The 20,317-nt window shown below is 39.0% G+C and overlaps 1 protein-coding gene and 2 pseudogenes across 2 annotated transcripts in view; 2 read left to right on the top strand and 1 right to left on the bottom strand.

Moving 5' to 3' along the window:
• Window positions 1-20,317, top strand: part of NRDC (nardilysin convertase) — a 113,180-nt gene that overhangs the window by 7,574 nt on the left and 85,289 nt on the right. The gene's annotated exons all lie outside the window — the stretch shown is intronic.
• Window positions 5,464-5,705, bottom strand: LOC102191755 (annotated as a pseudogene).
• LOC102191482 lies at window positions 6,451-7,005 on the top strand (annotated as a pseudogene).

The following is a 20,317-nucleotide window of genomic DNA, read 5'->3' as shown; positions in this document are numbered from 1 at the left end:
ATATACCATTCCTAAGTATATTTTTATACTTTTTGTTAAATATACATTTATGTATAAGCAGTATATGGTATTGTTTTCCCATGTTTTAAGATACATAACTAGAAGTTATGTCACATTGTATGTCTCAACTTTGTTTTTTTTTGATTTAACCCTGCTTTTGAGATTTGTTCATACTGATAAGTGTAATACTAGTTATTTGTGTTAAATTATGTTTACTATCTTGTGTGAATATTTTGTTTGTTTTCCTACCACTGATCATATAGATTATTCCCAATTTTCTGTTGTATTTTGTTTTCTGAGTATGTCACAATTTTATCTTTTCTCTGATTGTTACACATTTATTTCCAGTGCTTCAGTGAACATTTTTATATGTAACTCCTTGTGTACACATTTGAGAGTTTATTTATGTACCTATAAGTGAAATGACTAATTTTTAACTTTAGTATAGATACTGCCAAAGTACTGTTCTAATTGGTTGTACTATTTACATTTATTCCAGAGTTCCTGCTTCTGTATTTATTATCAATTCCTGATACCATTAGAATTCTTTTTTATTTGAGTATAATGGCTTCTCGAGTGGTGAAGTGGTAAAGAATCCTCCTTCCAGTGCTGGAGACTCAGGAGACATGTTCCTCCAGAAGATCCCCTGGAGCAGGAAGTGATAAACCGACTCTTAATATTCTTGTCTGGGAAGTCCCATGGACAGTGGAGCCTGGTGGGCTTATAGTCCATGGGGTCGCAAAGAGTTGGGCACCACTGAGCGACAACATGCACACATATGCACACACAGTTGCTTCACAATGTTGTGAATCATCTATACGTATATTCCCTCTTTTTTGGATTTCCTTCCCATTTAGGTCACCATACAGCATTGAGTAGAGTTCCTTGTTCTATATGATCGGTTCTCCTTAGTTATCTATTTTAGACATGGTGTATGTATGTCAGTCCCAATCTCCCAGTCCTTCACACTCCACCCCTCTTCACCCCTTGGTATCCATACATTTATATTCTGTGTCTGTGTCTCTATTTCTGCTTTACAGATAAGCTTATCTATTCCCAGGTGGTGCTAGTGGTAAAAGACCCACCTGCCAGTGCAGGAGACACAAGGGATGCGGGTTGGATCCCTGGGTCAGGAAGATCCCCTGGAGTAGGAAATGGCAACCCACTCCTGTGTTTTTGCCTGGAAAATTCTGTGGACAGAGGAGCCTGGCAGACTACAGTTCATAGGGAGGTCACAAAGAGTCAGACACAGCTGAGCGACTAAGCACACACATTCCATTTTTCTAGATTCCACATATATGCGTTAATATACGATGTTTGTTTTTCTTTTTCTGACTTGCACCACTCTGTATGACGACAGTCTCTGGATCCATCCATGTCTCTGCAGATGGCACAGTTTTGTTCTTTTTTTATGGCTGAGTAATATTCCATTATATGTAATATATGTGTGTATATATACACACACACACACATCTTTGATTGTTGGTAGACAGCTTGGTTGCTTCCATGTCCTGGCTATTGTAAATAGTGCTGCAGTAAATATTGGGGTGCATGTATCTTTTTTAATTATGGCTTTCTCCAGGTATATGCCCAGGAGTGGGATTGTTGGATCATAGAACAATCATGTTCTAGTTTTAGTTTTTTTAAGGACCCTCCATGCTGTTTTCCATAGTGGTTATATCAATTTACATTCCTGCCAACAGTATAAGAGGAGTCCCTTTTCTCCACACCCTCTTCAGCATTTATTGTTTGTAGATTTTTTGACAGTGGCCATTCTGACCAGTGTGAGGTGATACCCCATTGTAGTTTTGATTTGCATTTCCCTAATAATTAGTTATGTTTAGCATCTTTTTGTGTGTTTGTTTGCCTCCTATATGTCTTTGGGGAAAAAAAATTATTAGGTCTTCTGCCTGTTTTTTGATTGTATTATTATTATTTTTTGATATTGACCTGCATGAGCTCTTTGTATATTTTAGAGATTAGATTAATCCTTTGTCAATTGCTTCGTTTGCAAATATTTTCTTCCGTTCTGAGGATTGTCTTTTTGTCTTGTTTATCAAAAGCTTTTAAGCTTAATTAGGTCCTGTTTGTTTATTTTTGTTTTTATTTTCATTACTCTAGGAGGTGGATTGAAAAAGATTCTGCTGTAATTTGTGTCAAAGAGTGTTCTGCCTATGTTTTCCTCTAAGAGTTTATAGTGTCTGGCCTTTCATTTTGGTCTTTAATCCATTTTGAGGTTTTTGGGGTTTTTTTGTATGGTGTTAGGAAGTGTTCTGTTTTCCCAGCACCACTTGTTGAAGAGATTGTCTTTTCTCCATTGTATATGCTTGCCTCTTTTGTCATAGATTAGGTGGCCATAGGTGCATAGGTTTATCTCTGGGTTTTCTGTCCTGTATCATTGGTTTATATTTTTGTTTTTGTGCAAGTACCATACTGTCTTGATTACTATAGCTTTGTAGTGTAGTTTGAAATCAGGACTTTCCTGCTGGTCCAGATGGTAAAGAATCTGGCTGCAATGCAGGAGACCTGTGTTCAGTCCCTGGGTTGGAATGATCCCCTGGAGAAGATAATGGCAGTCCGCTCCAGTATTCTTGACTGGAGAATCCCATGGACAGAGGAGCCTGGCAGGCTGTAGTCCAATGGGGTTGCAAAGAGTTGGACACTGCTGAGTGACTTCTACTTTACTTTACTTTGAAATCAAGAAGGTTGATTCCTCCAGCTTTGTTTTTCTTTCTCAAGATTGCTTTGGCTATTTGGGATCTCTTGGGTTTCCATACAAATTATAAAATATTTTGTTCTAGTTCTGTGAAAAATGCCATTGGTAATTTATAGGGATTGCATTGAATCTATAGATTTCTTCAAGTAATATAGTCAATTTTACAACTTTTATTCTTCCAAGAATATGGCCTGTCTTTCCATCTGTTTGTGTTGTCTTTGATTTCTTTTCTTTTCTTTTCTCTTTAGAGTTTGGACATTTTATTTCTGTATTTAATAGATTCTTTAAAGTAAAATCCATATTTCACAGATAAAATTATTTTTAAAATTTATTTTTATGCAGTTTTTAAGAATTTGTTTATTTTTTAATTGAAGGATATTTGCTTTATAGAATTTTGTTGTTTTCTGTCAAACCTCAACATGAATCAACCATAGGTATACATATATCCCCTCCCTTTTGAACCTCACTCCCATCTCCTTCCCCATCTCCCCACCCAGGTTGATACAGAGCCCCTGTTTGAGTTTCCTGAGACATACAGTAAATTCCTGTTGGCTATCTATTTTACTTATGGTAATGTAAGTTTCCATATTACTCTCTCCATACATCTCATCCTCTCCTTCCCCCTCCCCATGTCCGTAAGTCTGTTTTCTATGTCTGTTTCTTCATTGCTGCCTTGCAAATAAATTCTGAAGTACCATTTTTCTAGATTCTGTATCTATGCATTAGTGTATGATATTTATCTTTCTCTGACTTGGCTTTGATTTCTTTCATCAATAGTATATATAGTGTTCTTTCTTTTTTAAAAAAGTATTTATTTACTGGCACAGGATCTTCATTGTATTGTGTGGGATCATCCATTGTGGACTCTAATTTGTGGTGCTTGGGCTCAGTAGTTGCAGTGCATGGGCTTAGTTGTGGTGTGACATATCAAATCTTAGTTCCCTTGCCAGGAATTGAACATTGCAGGAATCATGTATTGCAAGATGGGTTCTTAACCCCCGGTGCAGCATGGAAGTCCACATGTGATGACACTGAAACAGAAGTTAAGGTGGGTACCTGTCACCCATGGGAAAGCTGCATTCTGTGGTTTTGGATCTTTCTGTGCCCAGATCCTCGCCCCAGAAGGGACTGCCCCATATTGGGTGCCATAAACTGACCAGGGTTCTTGGCCTTCCCCCATCAATAGAAATTGACAGACCAGAAATTCAGGTGAGATTTTATTGGAGCTCTTGCACTGGGCACAGGAGGGTCATATAGTTTTACAGAAATTCAGGTGAGATTTTATTGGAGCTCTTGCACTGGGCACAGGAGGGTCATATAGTTTTCTGAGTACAGGTCTTTTGTGTCTTTGGGTAGATTCATTATACCTAGGTAGTTTGTTCTTTTTGATGCAGTGGTAAATGGGATTGTTTCCTTAATTTTTCTTTCTGATCTTACATTGTGAGTATATAGGAATGTAAGAGGTTTTTGTGTGTTAATTTTGTGTTCTGCAACTTTACCAGATTCATTGATTAGCTCTAGTAGTTTTCTGGTGGCATCTTTAGGATTTTTCTATGTGTAGTATTGGGGCTTCCCTGGTAGCTCAGTTGGTAAAGAATCTGCCTGCAATGCAGGAGAAGATAGATGCTGGTTCGATTCTTGGGTTGGGAAGATCCATTGAAGAAGAGATATTGGGCTTCCCTTGTGGTTCAGCTGGTAAAGAATCCACCTGCAATGCAGGAGACCTGGGTTCTATCCCTGGGTTGAGAAGATCCCCTGGAGAAGAGAACAGCTACCCACTCCAGTATTCTGTCCTGGAGAATTCCAAGGATTGTATAGTCTATGGGGTTGCAGAGTTGGATATGACCAAGCGACTTTTACTTTACTTCACTTCATGTGTAGTATCATGTCAGTTTGTTAATATGATGTATCACATTGGTTGGTTTGCATATATTGAAGAATCCTTGCACACCTAGGGTAATCCCACTTGATCATGATGTATATGATCCTTTTAATTTGTTGTTGGATTCTGTTTGCTAGTATTTTGTTGAGAATTTTTGTGTTTATCAGTGATGATGATGTTGTTCAGTCACTAAGTCACGTGCAACTCTTTGTGAACCCATGGGCTATAGCGTACCAGGCTCCTCTGTCCTCCACTACCTCCTGGAGTTTGCTCAGATTCATGTCCAATGAGTTGATGATGCTATTGAACCATCTTTTTTTTTGTTTTTTTCTATAGAAAGCAGAAAAATAGTTTATTCCAAAAGATGGCAGAAATAAATTCATCCCCAAATATTTTGGTATAATACACTTTGGTTCAGTTCTGTGGGACAGATTTTTCCCTCGAACATGTTCTCCTACTGACTGCCCCATGGGAGACTTATTGTCATGTAACAGTTTTTAAACACTTCGCTGATCCTCGTGTTGTGAGCAGGCAGTCTCCATCTTCAAATCCACCTGTTCTGAGGAGAGAGTAACATTTTTATTTCTCAGAAAAACACTTTTCATCTCAGAAGAGTACACACACATTTTACAGAGGTAGCACAATTTAGATTAAATAGGCACATCATTTATCAAAATGTAAAAAAGGTAATAGGAAAAAAATATTTTATTATAGAATAAGATATTCAAATATGGATGAACATTTAAGGCAACTGATGGCCACAGTGGGCGAGTCAAGGCAGGTGGTCTGGGTATGGAGGTGATTTTGCATCTAGAGGAGTTCTCTCCTTGATCTCAGTGACTGAGTACCAGCAAGGAGGTCTTCCTCAAGGCCAGTGATATTTGAGGTACCATATGGTTTCATTTTTCAACTGTGGTCTGAAGAGAGGGTTGGATTGGGCCAGAATTGCAATCAACCAAAAGAGCAGCAAACTGAACAGATGACTAACATAGTGATGATGACTCCCCAGTTGGGACCTTTAGAGATGAACCAGGGCACCAGGAAGCCGACAATGCCCCAGAACATGCCTATCATGCTGAGAAGCATGGTGAGGCTGGTATACGCCATGGTTGCTGTGGGAGGTACAAACCTCTGCCCAGCCACCTTGCTGTGTAGCCATCTTGGCCTGTAGTTTTCTTCTTTTGTGTGGTATCTTTCTCTGGTTTTGGTGTCAGGGTGATTGTGGCCTCATGAAACGAGCTTGGGAGTGTTTCTCCCTCTGCAGTTTTTGGAAGAGTTTGAGGTGTTAGGTTTTCACTAAATGATAAAATTCACCTGTGAAGCCATCTGGTTCTGGACTTTTGTTAATTGGAAGATTTTTAACCACAGTTTCAATTTCATTATTAGTGCTTGGTCTGTTCATATTTTCTGTTTCTTCATGGCTCAGTCTTGGAAGGTTGTACCTTTCTAAGAATTTGTCCGTTTCTTCCAGGTTGTCCATTTTATTGGCATGTAGTTCCTTGTAACAGTTTTCTATGAGCCTTTGTATTTCTGTGGTATTTGTTGTATCTTTTCCTTTTTCATTTCTTGTTTTATTGATTTGAGTCCTCTTCCTTTTTTTCTTGATGAGTCTGGTTGAAGGTTTATCAATATTGTTTGTCTTCTCAGAGAACCAGCTTTTAGTTTCCTTGCTCTTTGCTATTTTTTTTCATTTCTATTTCATTTATTTATGCTCTCATCTTTTTAATTTTTTTTTATGCTCTCATCTTTATGATATCTTTTCTTTTAACTTGGGGTTTTGTTTGTATTTTTTTCTCTAGTTGTTTTAGGTGTAAGATTAGATTGTTTATTTGAGATTTTTCTTATTCTTTGAGTTAAGATTATATTGCTATAAAATTCCCTCTTAGGAATTGCTTTTGCCCTTTCTTAATACCATCTTTGTGGAAGTGGCAGTGGTGTCTGCAGTCTAGTCACCAACATGCAGCTTTTTGTCTGTGCCTGGGAGCTACACACTTTTGAGGTAACTGGTCAGGAAACACTTGCCCAGATCAAGGCTCATGTAGCCTCGTTGGAGGGCATTGCTCCAGAAGATCAAGTCCTGCTCGTGGCAGGGATGCCCCTAGAGGATGAGGCTACCCTCGGCCAGTGTGGGGTGGAAGCTCTGAGCACTCTAGCAGTAGTTGACTGTGTGCTTGGTTCAGTCCATGGTAAAGTCCATGGTTCCGTGGCCTATGTTGAGAAAGTCGCCTTAAGAGGTCAGACTTTTAAGGTGGCAAAACAAGAGAAAAAGAAGACAACAGGCCAGCCCAAGAGGTGTATGCAGTACAACCGGCTCTTTGTCAATGTTGTGCCCACCTTTGGCAAGAAGGGCCCTAAAGCCAACTCTTAAGTCCTCTGTAAACTTGGCTTTCTCTAATAAAACCACTTAGAGCGATCAAAAAAAAAAAAAAAAAAAAAAAAAAACCAAAAAACAAAAAGAATTGCTTTTGCTGAATCCCATAGATTTTGGGTTATAATTTTGTTGTCGTTTGTTTTGAAGTAATTTTTGATTTCCTTTTTGATTTCTTCCATGATTTCATGGTTATTTGGTAGCATATTTTTTAGCCTCCATGTGTCTGTGTGTGTTGTTTTTTTTAAAAACAGTTTATTTCCTGAAATTGGTTTCTAATCTCATAGCACTGTTATCTGAAAGATGTTTGATGTGATTTCAGTTTTCTTAAATTTACTGAGGCTTGATTTGTGACCCAAGATGTGATCTATCCTGGAGAATGTTCTATGTGCACTTGAGAAGAAATTATATTCTGCTGCATTCTGATGGAATGTCTATAAATATCAATTCAGTCTATCCGGTCTAATGTGTCATTTAAGGCCTGTGTTTCCTTATTTATTTTTGTCTGAATGATCTGTTCATTGGTGTAAGTGGAGTGTTAAATTCCCCATTGTTACTGTGTTACTGTTGATTTCCCCTTTTGTGACTATTGACATTTGCCTTCTGTATTGAGGTGCTTCTGTGTTGGGTACATAACTATTTACAATTGTTTATCTTCTTCTTGGATTGATCCCTTGATCATTATGTAGTGTCCTTCCTTTCTAAGTCTTTATTTTAAAGTATATTTTGTCTGATATTAGTATGTCTACTCCAGCTTTCTTTTGGTTTTTGTTTGCATGAAATAACTTTCCATCCCCCAACTTTCAGTCTCTTTGTTTTCCTAGGTCTGAAGTGGGTGTCCTGTAGATAGCATATATGCCATCTTATTTTTGTATTCATTCAGCCAGTCTGTCTTTTGGTTGGAGCATTTAATCCATTTACATTTAAGGTGATTATTGTTATATATGTTCCTTGTACCATTTTCTTAATTGCTTTGGGTTTGTTTTGTAGATCTTTTTCTTTGATGTTTTCCACCTGGAGAAATTCCTTTAGCATTTGTTGTAAAGCTGGTTTGGTATTGCTGAATTCTCCTAGCTTTTCAGTTCAGTTCAGTCACTTAGTCACATCCAAATCTTTGCAACCCTGTGGACTGCAGCATGCCAGGTTTCTCTGTCCATCACGAATAAAACTCATGTCCATTGAGTCGGGGATGCCATCCAACCATCTCATCCTCTGTTGTCCCCTTCTGCTCCTGCCTCAATCTTTCCTAGCACCAGGGTCTTTTCCAGTGAGTCAGTTCTTCACATCAGATGGCCAAAGTATTGGAGTTTCAGCTTCAGCATCAGTCGTTCCAATGAATATTCGGACTGATTCCTTTTAGGACGGACTGGTTGGATCTCCTTGCAATCTAAGGGACTCTCAAGAGCCTTCTCCAACACCACAGTTCAAAGCATCAATTCTTCAGCGCTCAGCTTTCTTTATAGTCCAACTCTCACATCCATACATGACTATTGGAAAAAACCATAGCTTTGACTAGACGGACTTTTGTTGGAAAGTAATGTCTCTGCTTTTTAATATGCTGTCTAGATTGGTCATAACTTTCCTTCCAGGGAGAAAGCATCTTTTAATTTCATGACTGCAGTCACACCAGCAGTGATTTTAGAGCCCAAGAAAATAAAGTCTGTCACTGTTTCCATTGTTTCCCTATCTATTTGCTATGAAGTGATGGGACCAAATGCCATGATCTTAGTTCTTTGAATGTTGAGTTTTAAGCCAACTTTTTCACTCTCCTCTTTCACTTTCATTAAGAGGCTCTTTAGTTCTTTGCTTTCTGCCATAAGGGTGGTGTCATCTGCATATCTGAGGTTATTGATATTTCTCCCGGCAATCTTGATCCTAGCTTGTGCTTCATCCAGCCTGGCATTTCATATGATATACTCAGCATGTAAGTTAAATAACCAGGGTGACAGTATACAGCCTTGACGTACTCCTTTTCCAGTTTGGAACCAGTCTGTTCTATGTCTGGTTCTAACTGTTGCTTCTTGACCTTCTTAAAGATTTCTCAGGAGGCAGGTAAGGTGGTCTGGTATTCCCATCTCTTTCGGAATTTTCCACAGCTTGTTGTGATCCACACAGTGAAAGGCTTTGGCATAGTCAGTAAAGCAGAAGTAGATGTTTTTCTGGAACTCTCTTGCTTTATCGATGATCTAGCAGATGTTGGCAATTTGATCTCTGGTTCCTCTACCATTTCTAAATCCTACCTTTTTAAAATCCTAGCTTTTGCTTGTCTATAAAGCTTTTGGTTTCTCCATGGACTCTGAATGAGATCCTTGCTGAGTAGAGTAATCTTTGTTGTATGTTTTTCCCTTTTGTCCCTTTATCTTGCTACTCCCTTCTGGCCTACAGAGTTTCTGTTGAAAATTAGACTGATTATGGTGATTCTTTTGTATGTTTTTTGTTGCTTTTTCGTTGATGCTTGTACTATTCTTTTCTAGTATTTTTGTTAGTTTGATTAGTGTGTGTCTCAGTGTGTTTCTTCTTGGATTTATTCTGAATGGGACTCTGTACTTCCTGAACTTGGGTGTCTTATTTCTTTTCCCTCGTTAGGGAAGTTTTCCACTATAATCTCTTCAAATATTTTCTCAGATGCTTTCTCTTTTTTTGTGTGTGTGTTGAGTTGCTCAGTTGTGTCCAGCTGTTTGTGGACTCATGGACTGTGGCCCACCAGGCTCCTCTGTCCATGGAATTTTCCAGGCAAGAATACTGGAGTGGGTTGCCATTTCTTAATCCAGTGGATCTTCCTGACCCAGGGATTGAACCTGTGTCTTTTTCGTCTCCTGCGTTAGCAGGTGGATTCTTTACTGCTAGCTCTGCCTGAATGATGGTGCTTTTAATGTTGTCCAGAAGACTCTGAGGTTGTCTTCACTTCCTTTCATTCTTTTTTCTTTACACTGCTTCATCGCAGTTATTTCCACCACTCTGCCTGCTAGCTCACTTATCCTTTCTTCTGTCTCAGTTATTCTGCTGTTGATTCCTTCTGGTGTATTTTTTAAATATTTCATCTTTGAAAATATGTTTTTACACTGCCAGGTACTGATACTAGTCTATGAGTGTTTGATTTTATTTGATAATATTCATTGCTTGGAAGGCACTTATAGAATTCTGTTAAGTTCTTCTCTGACATTTGCTGTTTAGAATGTCGTTACAATGTAGATTAATCACTTGTGATTGAAAAGTAGATGGAAGCGCCTCAGTTGCACAGTTAAAAGTACTTTGAAATAAGGAAATTTTCTTTGTGCTTGCATCAGTGTGTGAAAAACACTGCTGGAAGCATAGTTTGCTTAGAAAACATATCTGTGGCAAATTTGTGTAGGAAAGGAGATAGGTCTTCTTGTTTTGACAGCACAGTAAATGTATAAAGCAGCTTGCCATTGCTTGTAGTTAAGGTAACTTTTTGAAACATAAGTTTTGCATATAAGTGCGTTTGATAATTTATGGTTGAAATCATTAAGAAACATTATGGAGACTGCAGCAAAAACTAACTTCCAAAGCCATCTGGTATTTGATAGTGGTTGAAGATTTTTCTTCAGAAAAGCTTTTCTTTACTCTGAGCTCAAAACATTGCAATAAAATGTTCCTATTGCTAAGCCATCAGACTGCTTCCTCTGGAGTAAGAGAAATTAAAAATATTCAACTTCTGGGAATTACCTGATTGTCCAGTGGTTATGACTTGGTGCTTTCGCTGCTCTGACCTGGTTCAGTTCCTGGTCGGGGAACTAAGATCTTGCAAAGTGCACAGAGCAGTCAAAAAGGAAAAATCAGCTATTTCTCACAAAAATTAACAGGATTAATGATTGTGAAGTCTCCAAGAGCAAATGACTATATTGAAGATAGGAATTTAATAGCAAAATCTACATTAAAAGTGTGACGTTTGAACTCCACATTCCCCTTTCCTTATTTGGAGATGATGGATATGTGCTGCTGTTGTGAAGAAAAAGTTGTAGTACAGTTATACTGTAATGTTGTTGAGTTATGAATGCATTGCTGCCACTTTTAGAGTGTTGAGCAGCAGTGCAAAGCACTGAAAATGCCACTTGTGCTCTCACAACTACCCCATTCTAAGTGGCTCAAAATCAGCCACAGTTAGTTAAGTAAATGAATGGGTGTGGCTGTGTTCCAGTAAAACTTTATTTATGGACACTGAAATTTGAATTTAAGATAATTTCATGTATCATGAAATACTAATATTTTGTTGGCTTTTTCCAACTGCTTAAAAAAGTGAAGTATTAGTTGCTCAGTCGTGTCCAGCTCTTTGCAGCCTCATAGACTGTAGCCTGCCAGGCTCCTCTGTCCATGGAATCTCTAGGCAAAAATACTGGAGTGGGTTGCTGTTTCCTTACAAAAGTAAAAACCACTTAGTTTGAGGGCATTTTTCATTAATAGGCCTTTTTTGAAAATGAATCTTAGATTGCAATACCCTCTTATTCTATCTATTCTAAAATACATCCCAATTTTTTTTATCAACCAGTATTCAGTTATTTATAACTCTAAATATTGTTTATACTGAAACATACAGTCTATTATGATTACATTTTCCTTCTCAACTTTGTTTTCTGTAGCATTAAAAATTGCCTTATTTTTAAAAACAGTTTAATGGAGATATAATTCACATACCATCCAGTTCACCCATTTAAAGTGTGCAGCTCCCTAGCTTTTAGTATATTTACAGAGTTGTACATTCATTATCACAATTTTAGAACATTTTCATTACCTCAAAAAGTTACCCCAGGGACTTCCCTAGTGATCCAGTGGCTAAGACTCCGTGCTCCCAATGCAGGGGACCTGGGTTTGATCCCTGGTCAGGGAACTAGATCCCACATGACACAGCCAAAAAAAAAAAAAAAAAAAAGAAATCCCACACCCCTTACCTGTCAGCCTTCCCAGTGCCCCAACCCACGCATGCCCTAGACAAAGACAAATCTATTTTCTGTCTCTTAATCCATTGTCTCTCTAGATCTACTTTCTAGAAGTTTCTTTACTTTCTGTGTCTCTGTCTATACTGGACATTTCATGTAAGTGGAATCATTTAACATGTCATCTTTTATGATTGACTGCTCTCACTTAGCATAATGTTTTTAAGTTCATCCATATTGTTGGGTGCAACAGTACTTTTATTTCTTTTATTACTGACTAATTCATGGTATGGGCTTCCCTGGTGGCTCAGATGGTAAAGAATCTGCCTGCAGTGCAGGAGACCTGGGTTCGATCTCTGGGTCAGGGAAGATCCCCTGAAGAAGGAAATGGCAACCTACTCCAGTATTTTTGCCTAGAGAATTCCATGGACAGAGGAGCCTCGTGGGCTACAGTCCATGGGGTCACAAAGAGTCAGGCATAACTGAGCAACTAACACACAATCCATTGTATGGGATATATATTTTCTATCCATTCAGCAGTTGATGTATACTTTTTGACTGTTTTGAATAATGCTGTTTATGAACATTTATGTATAATTTTTTCCTTTGTTTTCATTTATTTAGAATATATAATAAATAGGAATAGAACTGCTGGATCACATGGAAAGCATTTAACCATTTGAGGATTTTTCAGGCTACTTTCCAAAGTGACTATACCATTTTACCTTTCTTCCAGCAGTGTGTGAAATTTCCAATTTCTCTATATCCTCACCAACATTTGCTACTCTCTTTTTGATTATAGCCATCCTAGAGGGTATAAGTGGTATCTCATTGTCATTTGCGTTTCCCTGATGGCTGCTGATGTTAAATATCTTGTCATGTACTTATTAGTCATCTGTCATCTTCTTTTGTCTTGGGGGCTTCCCAGGTGGCACTAGTGGTAAGGAACCCAGTTGCCAATGCAGGAGACATGGCAGACTTAGGTTCGATCCCTGGGTTGGAAAGATCCCCTGGAGAAGGGCATGGCAACCCACTGCAGTGTTCTTGCCTGGAGAATCCCATGGACAGAAGAGCCTGGCAGGCTACATTCCATGGGGTCACAAAGAGTTGGACACAGCTGAAGCAACATAGCGTCTTCTTACCTTACAGTATGTGTATCTTCTTTGGACAAGTATTTATCTAAATCCTTTGTCCAGCTTTAATAGTTTTGAGTAGTAATAGTTCTTTGTATATTCTAGATACAGGTTTTCTTAGATAAATGATTTCCAAAAATTTTCTCTTGATGGTATCCTTTGAAGCACAAAAGCTTTAAATTTTGATAATTATTTTTGTTGTTGCATATGCATCATATCCTGGATGCCTGATTATTATTTTGTTCAGTGCTTTGTGATCTAACGTGAATTCTACCCTAATTCTTTGTCAGAACTTTAAAACTCCTCTAAGTTTTAAAACTCCTCTAAGTCAAATTCATCAATAAATCCATCAATTCAGATGTTATTTTGTATCTTCATTCCTTAATTAGTTTAGAATGTACATTTTTCAGTTCTAGGAAATTTTTCTTGAATTTTTTTCCCTAATTCTTTCCCTTTGTTTTCTTTCTTTTGAAACTACTGTATAATATGGGAACACTGGTTCAGTGTAGAGAAACTTGACTATGGTAACACTCTTAGCTTCTTTCTCTACCTCTTCTCTTTCACAGGGGGAAATTAGTGGTACAGTAGATTAGTAAGTACAGTAGATGAGTGAGTACAGTAGAGTGACCAGCATGGTCAGTCTAACCTTTTCATCTCTCTCTTCATTCTAACCTGCAGACAGTCAGTATTTTGCCGTATTCTTGGCTGGTGCAGTAAACTGAGTGCAGGACAGGCTCTCCATTTTGAGGGAAATAGTTCTAGTGGATAACTTCAAATTAAGAGAGTGTTAGCAAGCCATTTCCAAACCACTTTCGAGCCATGTTTTCCACCCAAACTTTATGTCAGAGATAAAGCTGATATTTTGCTCTTTTTTTCTTTTCCTTGTGTTTTTTTTTTTCTCTCTCATCTGATTCTGAAATCAAGTGGGAAAGAGAAGTGCTTTTAAAAATTTGTTTAAATTAATTAATTTTTGGTTGCACTGGGTCTTTGTTGCTGTACAAAGGCCTTCTCTAGTTGTGGAGAGTGGTGGCGACCCTCCGATTGCGTTGTTTGGGCTTCTTGTGGTGGTGGTTTCTCTCATTGTGGAGCACAGACTCGGACATGCAGGCTTTAGTAGTAGCAGTGCAAGGGTTTTCTTGCCCCACAGCATGTGAAATCTTTCTGGACCAGGGATTGAACCTGTGTCCCTTGCATTGGCAGGCAGATTCTTATCCACAGTACCACCAGGGAAGTCCGAGAGGTGTTTTTTTAGAAATTGCGGTAAGCTATACATAACAGAATTTACCTTAACCAATTTTAAGTGTACCGTTCAGTGGCATTAAGTATATTCATCTTGTACTATCATCAGTTCAGTTCAGTTGCACAGTCATGTCTGACTCATTGCGACCCCATGAATTGCAGCACGTCAGGCCTCCCTGTCCATCACCAACTCCTAGAGTTCACTCAAACTCATGTCCATCGAGTCGGTGTTGCCATCCAGCCATCTCATCCTCTGTCATCCCCTTCTCTTCCTGCCTCCAATCCCTCCCAGCATCAGAGTCTTTTCCAATGAGTCAGCTCTTTGCATCAGCTGGCCAAAGTATTGGAGTTTCAGCTTTATCCTCAGTCCTTCCAAAGAACACCCAAGACGGATCTCCTTCAGAATGGACTGGTTGGATCTCCTTGCAGTCCAAGGCACTCTCAAGAGTCTTCTCCAACAACACAGTTCAAATGCATCAATTCTTCGGCACTCAGCTTTCTTCACAGTCCAACTTTCACATCCATACATGACCACTAGAAAAACCATAGCCTTGACTAGACGGACATTTGTTGGCAAACTAATGTCTCTGCTTTTGAATACGCTATCTAGGTAGGTCATAACTTTCCTTCCAAGGAGTAAGCGTCTTTTAATTTCATGGCTGCAGTCACCATCTGCAGTGATTTTGGAGCCCCAAAAAATAAAGTCTGACACTATTTCCACTGTTTCCCCATCTATTTCCCATGAAGTGATGGGACCAGATGCCATGATCTTAGTTTTCTGAATTTTGAGCTTTAGGCCAGTTTTTTCACTCTCCTCTTTCACTTTCATCAAGAGGCTTTTTAGTTCCTCTTCACTTTCTGCCATAAGGCTGGTGTCATCTGCATATCTGAGGTTATTGATATTTCTCCCGGCAAAATTGATTCCAGCTTGTGTTTCTTCCAGTCTAGCGTTTCTCATGATGTACTCTGCATATAAGTTAAATAAGCAGGGTGACAATATACAGCCTTGATGTACTCCTTTTCCTATTGGAACCAGTCTGTTGTTCCATGTCCAGTTCTAACTGTTGCTTCCTGACCTGCATATAGGTTTCTCAAGAGGCAGGTCAGGTGGTCTGGTATTCCCATCTCTTTCAGAATTTTCCACAGTTTATTGTGATCCACACAGTCAAAGGCTTTGGCATAGTCAATAAAGCAGAAATAGATGTTTTTCTGGAACTCTCTTGCTTTTTCCATGATCCAGCGGATGTTGGCAATTTGATGTCTGGTTCCTGTGCCTTTTCTAAACCCAGCTTGAACATCTGGAAGGTCACAGTTCATGTATTGCTAAAGCCTGGCTTGGAGAATTTTGAGCATTACTTTACTAGCGTGTGAGTTGAATGCAATTGTGTGGTAGTTTGGGCATTCTTTGGTATTGCTTTTCTTTGGGATTGGAATGAAAACTGACCCTTTCCAGTCCTGTGGCCACTGCTGAGTTTTCCAAATGTGCTGGCATATTGAGTGCAGCACTTTCACAGCATCATCTTTCAGGATTTGAAATAGCTCAACTGGAATTCCATCACCTCCACTAGCTTTGTTCATAGTGATGCTTTCTCAGGCCCACTTGATGTCACATTCCAGGATGTCTGGCTCTAGGTGAGTGATCACACCATCGTGATTATCTGGGTTGTGAAGATTTTTTTTGTACAGTTCTTCTGTGTATTCTTGCCACCTCTTCTTAATGTCTTCTACTTCTGTTAGGTCCATACCATTTCTGTCCTTTATCAAATCTATCTTTGCATGAAATGCTCCCTTGGTATCTCTGATTTTCTTGAAGAGATCTCTAGTCTTTCCCATTCTGCTGTTTTCCACTGTTTCTTTGCACTGATCGCTGAGGAAGACTTTCTTATCTCTCCTTGCTATTCTTTGGAACTCTGCATTCAGATGCTTATATCTTTCCTTTTCTCCTTTGCTTTTCACTTCTCTTCTCTTCACAGCTATTTGTAAGGCCTCCTCAGATAGCCATTTTGCTTTTTTGCATTTCTTTTCCATGGGGATGGTCTTGATCCCTATCTCCTGTATAATGTCACAAACCTCAGTCCGTAGTTCATCAGGCACTCTATCTATCAGATCTAGTCCCTTAAATCTATTTCTCACTTTCACTGTATAATCATAAGGGATTTGATTTAGGTCATACCTGAATGGTCTAGTGGTTTTCCCTACTTTCTTCAATTTAAGTCTGAATTTGGCAATAAGGAGTTCATGATCTGAGCCACGGTTAGCTCCCGGTCTTCTTTTTAAAGCTGATTGTATAGAGCTTCTCCATCTTTGGCTGCAAACAATATGATCAGTCTGATTTTGGTGTTGACCATCTGGTGATGTCCATGTGTAGGGTCTTCTCTTGTGTTGTTGGAAGAGGGTGTTTGCTATGACCAGTGTGTTCTTTTGGCAAAACTCTATTAGCTTTTGCCCTGTTTCATTCTGTATTCCAAGGCCCAATTTGCCTGTTAACCTAGGTGTTTCTTGACTTTCTGCTTTTGCATTCCAGTCCCCTATAATGAAAAGGACATCACTTTTGGGTGTTAGTTCTAAAAGGTCTTGTAGGTCTTCATAGAACTGTTCAACTTCAGCTTCTTCAGCATTACTGGTTGGGGCATAGACTTGGATTACTGTGATACTGAATGGTTTGCCTTGGAAATAAACAAAGATCATTCTGACATTTTTGAGATCGCATCCAAATACTGCATTTTAGACTCTTTTGTTGACCATGATGGCTACTCCATTTCTTCTAAGGGCTTCCTGCCCACAGTAGTAGATATAATGGTCATCTGAGTTAAATTCACCCATTCCAGTCCATTTTAGTTCGCTGATTCCTAGAATGTTGACGTTCACTCTTGCCATCTCCTGTTTGACCACTTCCAATTTGCCTTGATTCATGGACCTGACATTCCAGGTTCCTATGCAATATTGCTCTTTACAGCATCAGATCTTGCTTCTATCACCAGTCACATCCACAACTGGGTATTGTTTTTGCTTTGGCTCCATCCCTTCATTCTTTCTGGAGTTATTTCTCCACTGATCTCCAGTAGCATTTTGGGCACCTACCGACCTGGGGAATTCCTCTTTCAGTATACTCTCATTTTGCCTTTTCATACTGTTCGTGGGGTTCTCAACGGAAGAATACTGAAGTGATTTGCCATTCCCTTCTCCAGTGGACCACATTCTGTCAGACCTCTCTACCATGACCCGCCCATCTTGGGTGGCCCCACATGGCATGGCTTAGTTTCGTTGAGTTTAACAAGGCTGTGGTCCGTGTGATCAGATTGACTAGTTTTCTGTGATTATGGTTTCAGTGTGTCTGCCCTCTGATGCCCTCTCGCAACACCTACTGTCTTACTTGGGTTTCTCTTACCTTGGACTTGGGACATCTCTTCATGGCTGCTCCAGCAAAGCACAGCCGCTGCTCCTTACCTTGGATGAGTGGTATCTCCTCACTCGCTGCCCCTCCTGATCTTGAACATGGAGTAGCTCTTCTTGGCTCTTCCCCGCGCAGCCACCACTCCTTCACTACCGTCCATCTCCAGAACTTTTTTCATCCTAAACTGTGAAATGATAACTCCCCATTTCCTTCTCCTCCTCCAAGACCCTGACAGCTACCATTCTATTATCTCTTTGTGAATTTACTCTGGGTACCTCATGTAAGTTGAATTATATAATGCTTGTCCTTTTGTATCTGCTTTATTTCATTTAGCATATCTTCAAAATTCATCCATGTTGTGGTATGTATTAGAATTGCCTTCCTTTTTAAGACTGAATAATATTCCTTTGTTTGTATATATCACAACTTGTTTGTTTATTCATCTATTGATAGACATTTGAGGTGTTTCCTCTTTTTAGTTATTGTTAATAATGCTGCTTTGAACATGAGTTTACAAATTCTGTTCTAGTCCCTGCTTTAAACTCATTTGGGTATATATATCTAGATGTGGACTTGCTCAATTATTTGAGACCTCCCAGTGTCTTAGCGGGCTTCCTCGTTTGGTCAGTGGTAAAAAATCTGCCTGCAGTGCAGAAGGTGCAGGAAATGTGGGTTTGATCCCTGGGTCAGGAAGATATCCTGAAGGAGGAAATGATAATCTACTCTAGTAATCTTGCCTCGAAAATCCCATGGGCAAAGGAACCTGGTGGGCTACAGTCCATAGGGTCGTAGAGTCAGATATGACTGAGCAAGGAAGCCAGCAAGCATATTAGCATTGCCTTGTAATAATCCACCTCAAAATCTAAGTGGCTGACAGCAACAATAATTTATTATGTTCTTGTGGTTCTTTTGGACGGCTGGGCAATTTTTTTTTTTCCTGTTTTCTGGGCTCACCTGTGTGGCTGTATTCATTTTGTAGGTTGATTGGAGCTAGAGGATATAAAATGGCTTTAATCACATGTCTAGGGCCTTGGTGGGAACAGCTAGAAGGTGGGCCTTCTCTCTATGCTTAATCTATCCTCATGCATAGTCTAGTTTAAACCTCTTGACATGGCAGTTAAGTCCCAAAAGAGTGAAGACAGAAGCTGCAGGACCTCTTGAGGCCTAGACTCTAGGACTTCACTACAAATTAAAGGCAAAGTTTACAGAGTTAGCCCAGATTCAAGGAGTGGGGAGAAATAGTCTCCAACTCTTGTTGGGAATATTTACCAGGCCACTAGGGGACCATTATTAAAATGGTTAGTTACACCTAATAACCTAACAACTGATCCATAGATGAGGAAACTTGAGAAATAGGGATGGACTGCCATTGGGGAACAAAAAGGCCTTCTGGTAGGTCATAAATGGGTTGGCTTGCTATGTGGATTTTTTTGAGCTTGGTTGTTTGTAAGAACTATATTGTGTGCGATAAGTTTTTGTTTCTTTTTCTTTTTAAACAGTTATATGGTTAGCTTTAAACTAATTCAGCTTGGGTAAGAAGGTTTTAGCTGACTCAGAAAGGCTATATCAACTTTAGAGTTGTAACTGCCCTGGACTACAGGCAAAGCTACACGGATTTAATTTTTAATGGTTTGGGTGGGCATAACAATTAATACTTTTATGGACTTCTTAAACCAAGTCTGCAGCTTTAAACTGCAAAGATGTATAAAGTTTCAAGTATAGAGTAATTAATGACTAAGACTCTAGCCTTCAATTGTTAATTCCAGGTCTAGACAGATAGTACCCTTCCCTGACTTTGTGGTATCAAGTATTTCTTATGTATTTTTGGATTTAAATAAATGAACTCTTAACTGTGGTAATTTTAGTGAAAGTAGTTTCAGAAAAGTTTGGCTCATTTTATTAAGGAACAAATAAAAATGAATTGAGTGGATACTTTATTATAAGGAAAATAATACCACCTTCTTGATTCTTGGGCTTGGTTTGAAGAAACCTACTTCAGTCTTTTAATTTCTTTTTTTCTTTTTTTGGTCATACCGTACGATTTGGGGGGAATCTTAGTTCCCCAGCCAGAAATGTAGTGTGAGCCTGACAGTGAAAGCACCAAGTCTTAACCACTGAACTGCTGGGGAAGTCCCTACTTCAGTCTTTATAGTCAGTACAGGAACCATGAGAGGGTGAAACCAAATTGAGGTAGACAGGTTGAATAAGCGAAAGGGAGAGAGGTTTTCTTAGACATCTTAGAAGAGCCTTACCCCTCCAAAAATTTATACACAGTTAAACACACGCACATAAATAGAGACTACATGGTTTAGTTGGGAGGTAATGACAAGTTATATAATTACATGGTTATCTTCCCAGGTACCCTTTTTTGACCTGTAATGATTTAGCACTATCTAGGTCTAGAAATAGCAATTTAAGACTAGAACCTGTGTGGCTAATTATTTTATCTCTGTATATGAAAATGAGGTCTTGAAAGTTACATAGGATACTATGGTGGCCAGGAGATAATTTATTTGCATGTTTTTCTCTATGTGGAAATTTGGATGATTTCAAACTTTTCTCTATCACAAATGTTGCTGCAGTGAACATTGTTACATATCTTTGTGCATGTGTGTGACTATTTCTGTGAGGCATCTAGAAATGTAATCACTGGGATAAAAGGTATGCAGAGTTCTCATTTTTAAGAATATAGG

Source organism: Capra hircus, chromosome 3 (genome assembly GCF_001704415.2).
Source record: "Capra hircus breed San Clemente chromosome 3, ASM170441v1, whole genome shotgun sequence".
Taxonomy (NCBI): Eukaryota; Metazoa; Chordata; class Mammalia; order Artiodactyla; family Bovidae; genus Capra; species Capra hircus.
The sequence above is the reverse complement of the archived record's forward strand: the minus strand, read 5'-3'. Positions and strand labels throughout refer to the sequence as shown.